Here is a 4,996-nt window from a genome sequence, read left to right on the forward strand (position 1 = left end):
GTTACTGAGATTGGGGATTAACCTGTTTTCTAGTGTGAAAGAGGACAAGGCATGATACATACATTGGTGTGAAGATGCGAACTATTGTGGGATTAAGCCCATTATTTTTCTTCCAGTCATTTCAAATTGAGCATGTGTTTGTAGAACGTGTGTAAATTGAATTCTACAGGCTTTATGTAGGCGTGTAATGTGTGCGGTAATGTGTGCGAATTTATACTGCACTTTCCTTCTATGGATGCTTGGAAATACATGACAAAATTGTACTGCTGCACAAAGATTTCTCTGCACAAGTTTCTTTGTCTGTAATATTGTGGCCTTTCTGTACTTGCAGACAACTGCACCCGCTTCTGAAGTTTGTGATGAAACTTAATTAAAGTAACTCTTCTAAACACATCGTTATATGTCGGGCACATTCTGTGTGCTTCTTTAATTACTTCACTGTTAAGGTAGCTTTTATTTTTTCTTGTTTTATTATGTTGGTTTCCTCTTGCTGAACTTATTTCATAACCCATTCACTGAACTTTCTTCCACCTGCTCTCATTGATTGCTGTAATTAAAAAAATTCTTGCTTCCTTTTCCCGCAGTGCTGGTGGACAGAGTGCAGAAAGAACAGAGGGAACATGATCAAATCAGTCATAATTCCAGTCTGGTTGCAGATGTCACACTGAGGGGTTTCTAGTGGACTGCAGCAGGGTTCTCCTTTAAGGAGACTGGGTGACTTCAAAATCTATGATCAAATATCCCACATCACTGCTGACTCTAGGGAGAAGACAGCTGTACTCAGAATGGCTGGAGCACATGCACAGGAAATGCACATTCTGATTTTGGAGAGAGCCCTTCCGGTGTTTTTCTGTTCTATCCCCGCTCTGTTTACATGCCTCTTCCCTCCCTTTCTCTGTTCTTCTTTCTCTTGTCCAAAGGCAGGTCCTTCGTGGATGACCAGGTTCCTGGAAATGAGAAGGTCCTATGTCATTTCTACCTTAGCTTCTGTATACGTATCTGAAAAACCCTATGGTTCATTTTCTTCTCCCTGTTACCTTTGATCAAATGTCCCCTCATCTTCAAGCTTACCCTGACTGCCCTACTTAAACAGTGCTCCCTTCTGAATCCCTAATCTGCACCCCCACTCTTCTGATGCTGCACCAATGCCTCCTAGCATCTGGATCATTTGATCCATAGCACTTTTCTGTAATGCCAGCTTCATGAGGGCAAAGATTTCCTTTTTTTAGTCTCTTACGCACCAAAAACATATAGTGAATATCCAATCAATAAATATTTGTTGACAGGAACTTATTAAATTTACTTCAAATAAATTTTCTTTTGACTACAGTTGTTATCCTTAGGTTGACCACCTAAACCTAAATATCCTATTTCAAAGAACTGTCAGAAAGCATGAGTGGTCACCAGAAAAATATCTTTAGTTTAATAGTATCAAAAGAGAGTGCATAGAGATGTGTAAACTAGAGGGTTCCCTGGAAAGGATTCCTGAGCTTACCAATGCAGGAATCTGTGGGCTTGTCATCTCAATTGCATCTGTGCTGCTAGACTTTCCCTGAGGAATATCATCATATCATGGAATGTGTGGAAAACCTCCCTGTGGCTTCTTTAAATGTTCAGATCATAATTTTTTAATTTTAATTTTTTTAATTTAAATTAGAAATAAGTCTGCTTCATAAGTCAATCCCCTCTCCCTCACCCTCCCTCCCTTCCCCACCTCCCTCCCCTGCCTCCCACCAGGACCCAACCCCATCTTCCACCCACTCCCCAGGGACAGTGAGGCACTCCATGGGCAATCCACAATGTCTGTCATATCATTCCAGGCAGGGTCCAGGCCCTGCCCCATGTGTCCAGATCGAGAGCATATCCCTCCAGTGGAATGAGATCTTAAAGTCCATTCCTACACCAGGAATAAATACTGATTCACTACCTGAGGCCCCATGGATTTCTGAGGCCTCCTCACTGACACCCACGTTCAGGGGTTCTGGATCAGTCTTATGGTGGCCTCTCAGCCATCAGTCTGCGGTCCATGAGCTCCCCCTTGTTAACCTCAGCTCCCTCTGTGGGCTTCACCAGGCTGGTCTTGACCTCTTTGCTCATCACTCCTCCCTCTCAGCAGCTGGGTGCCAGAGGTTCAGTACAGTGTTTAGCTATGGGTGTCTGCCTCTGCTTCCATCAGTCACTGGATGAAGGCTCTAGGATGGCATGTAAGTTAGTTATTGATATCATTATAGGAGAATGGCATTTAAGCTATCCACTATTGTAAGATTGCCAGTTCATTTTTGTAGATTTCTGGAAATATGCCTTGTGCCGGATCTCTCCTCAAATCTACAGTGGCTCCCTCTATTATGGTATCTCTCATCCTGCTCTCCTGTATTTTTCCGAGACTCAAACTTCCTTCTCTCTCATTTCTTCCTCTCTCCTCCTCTTCTCCCCCTTACCTTCTCCCAGCTCCCTGTCCCCTCCCTGTATGCTCTCAATCTGCTCAGGAGTTCCTGTCCCCTGCTTCTCTGGCATAACATGTATGTCCCTCACTGTTTCCTAGCCTCTCTGGCGCTGTGGATTGTAGGTGGGTAGTTCTCTGCTCCATGTCTAAAATTCATATATGAGTGAGTACATACCATGTTTGTCTTTTTGTGACTGGGTTAACTCACTCAGGATGGTTTCTTCTAGCTCCACCATTTACATGCGAGTTTCAAGATTCCAATATTTTCCCCCGCTGAGTAGTACTCCATTGTGTAAATGTACCATATTTTCTCTATCCACTCTTCAGTTGAGGGGCATCCAGGTTGCTTCCAGGTTCTGGCTATTACAAATCATGCTGCTATGAACATAGTGGGACAGATGTCCTTGTTACATGAATGTGCATGTTTTGGGTATATGCGTAAGAGTGGAATTGCTGGATCTTGAGGTAGACTGATTCCCATTTTCCTGAGGAATCGCCATACTGATTTCCAAAGTGACTGTACAAGTTTGCACTCCCACCATCAGTGGAGGAGTGTTCCCCTTTCTCCACATCCACTCCAGCATAAACCGTCATTGGTGTTTTTGATTTTGGCCATTCTGAGAGATGCAAGATGGTATCTCAGAGTTGTTTTGATTTGCATTTCCCTGATGGCTAAGCATGATGAGCATTTTTCTTAAGTGTCTTTCAGTCATTTTAGACTCCTCTATTCAGAATTTTCTATATAGTTGTGTACCCCACTTTTTAACTGGATTATTTGGCATTTTGGAGACTTGCTTCTTGAGTTCTTTGTCAATTTTGGAGATCGGCCTTCTATCAGATGTGGGGTTGGTGAATATCTTTTCCCATTCTGTGTGCTGCTGTACTGTCTTGGTAACAGTGTCCTTTGCCTTACAGAAGCTTCTCAGTTTCAGTGAATCTGCTACTGGTGTTATGTTCAGAAAGGAGTCTTATGTACCAGTTCTTTCAAAGGTACTTGCCACTTTCTCTTCTAAGAGGTTCAATGTGACTGGATTTATGCTGAGGTCTTTGATCCATTTGTATTTAATTTTTGTGCCCAGTGACAGATATGTATCTATCTGCAGTCTTCTACACGTCAGCATTCAGTCATGCCAACACCATTTATTGAAGATGCTTTCTTTTTTCCATTGTATAGTTTAAGCTTCTTTGCGAAAAATCATGTGTTCATAGGTATGTGGGTTAATATCCGAGTGTTCAATTCTATTCCATTGGTCTACCTGTCTGTTTTTGTGTCAATACCAAACTGTTTTCAGGACTATCACTTTATAATAGTTCTTGAAGTCAGGGATGGTGATGCGTCCAGAATTTCCTTTATTGTACAGGGTTGTTTTGGCTACCCTGAGTCTTTTGTTTTTTCATATAAAGTTGAGAATTGTTCTTTCAAGGTCTGTGAATTATTATGTTGGGATCTTAATGGGGATTACATTGAATCTGTAGATTGCTTTTGGTAAGATTGCCATTTTTACTCCACTGATTCTACCTTTCCAAGAGAATGGGAGATCTTTCCTTTTTCTGGTATCTTCTTTAATTTCTTTATTTAAAGACTCAAAGTTATTGCTGCAGTTCTTTCACTTGCTTGATTAGCATTGCCTCAAGATATTTTATATTTTTTGTGGCTATTGTAAAGGGTGATGCTTCTCTGATTTCTTTCTCAGCCCTTTTATTGTCTCTACATAGTAGGGCTAATGATTTTTTTGAGTTAATCTTGTATCCTGCCACTTTGCTGAAGGTGTTTATCAGCTGTAGGAGTTCCCTGGTAGAATTCTTTGGGTTACTTATGTAGACTATTATATCATTGGCAAATAGTGAAAGTTTGACTACTTCCTTTTCAATCTGTATCTCCTTGATCTCCTTTTGTTGTCTTATTGCTCTAGCTAGAACTTCAAGTACAATATTGAACTGATATGGAGAGAGTTACAGCCTTGTCATGTTCCTGATTTTAGAGGAATTGCATTGAGTTTGTCTCCATTTAGATTGATGTTTGCTGTGAGTTTACTGTATATTGCTTTTATTATATTCAGGTATGTTCCTGTTATCCCTGATCTCTCTAGGACTTTTATTGTAAAGAGATGTTTGATTTTGTCAAAGGCTTTTTCAGCATATACTGAGATGGTCATGGTTTTCCTTTTGCAGTTTGTGTATATGGTGGATTACATTGATAGATTTTCATATGTTGAACCATCCCTGCATCCCTGGGATGAAGCCTACTTGATCATGATGGAGGATTTTTCTGATGTGCTCTTTGATTCGATTTGCTAGTATTTTATTGAGTAATTTTGTATCAATGCTCATCAGGGATAATGGTCTGTAGTTCTCTTTCTTAGTTGTGTCTTTGTGTGCCTTGTTTTCCAAGGTAATTGTAGCCTCATAAAAACAGTTTGCAATGACTCTTCTGCTTCTATTGTGTGGAACAGTATGAGAAGTACTGGTATTAGCTCTTTTTTTGCTTATCTGTTCTTGTTTTAATTTTGGTAAGTGATACCAATCCAGAAATTGTCCATTTCCTTTAAATTT

The sequence above is a fragment of the Mesocricetus auratus genome, unplaced genomic scaffold (genome assembly GCF_017639785.1).
Source record: "Mesocricetus auratus isolate SY011 unplaced genomic scaffold, BCM_Maur_2.0 Super-Scaffold_100009, whole genome shotgun sequence".
NCBI classification, from domain to species: Eukaryota; Metazoa; Chordata; class Mammalia; order Rodentia; family Cricetidae; genus Mesocricetus; species Mesocricetus auratus.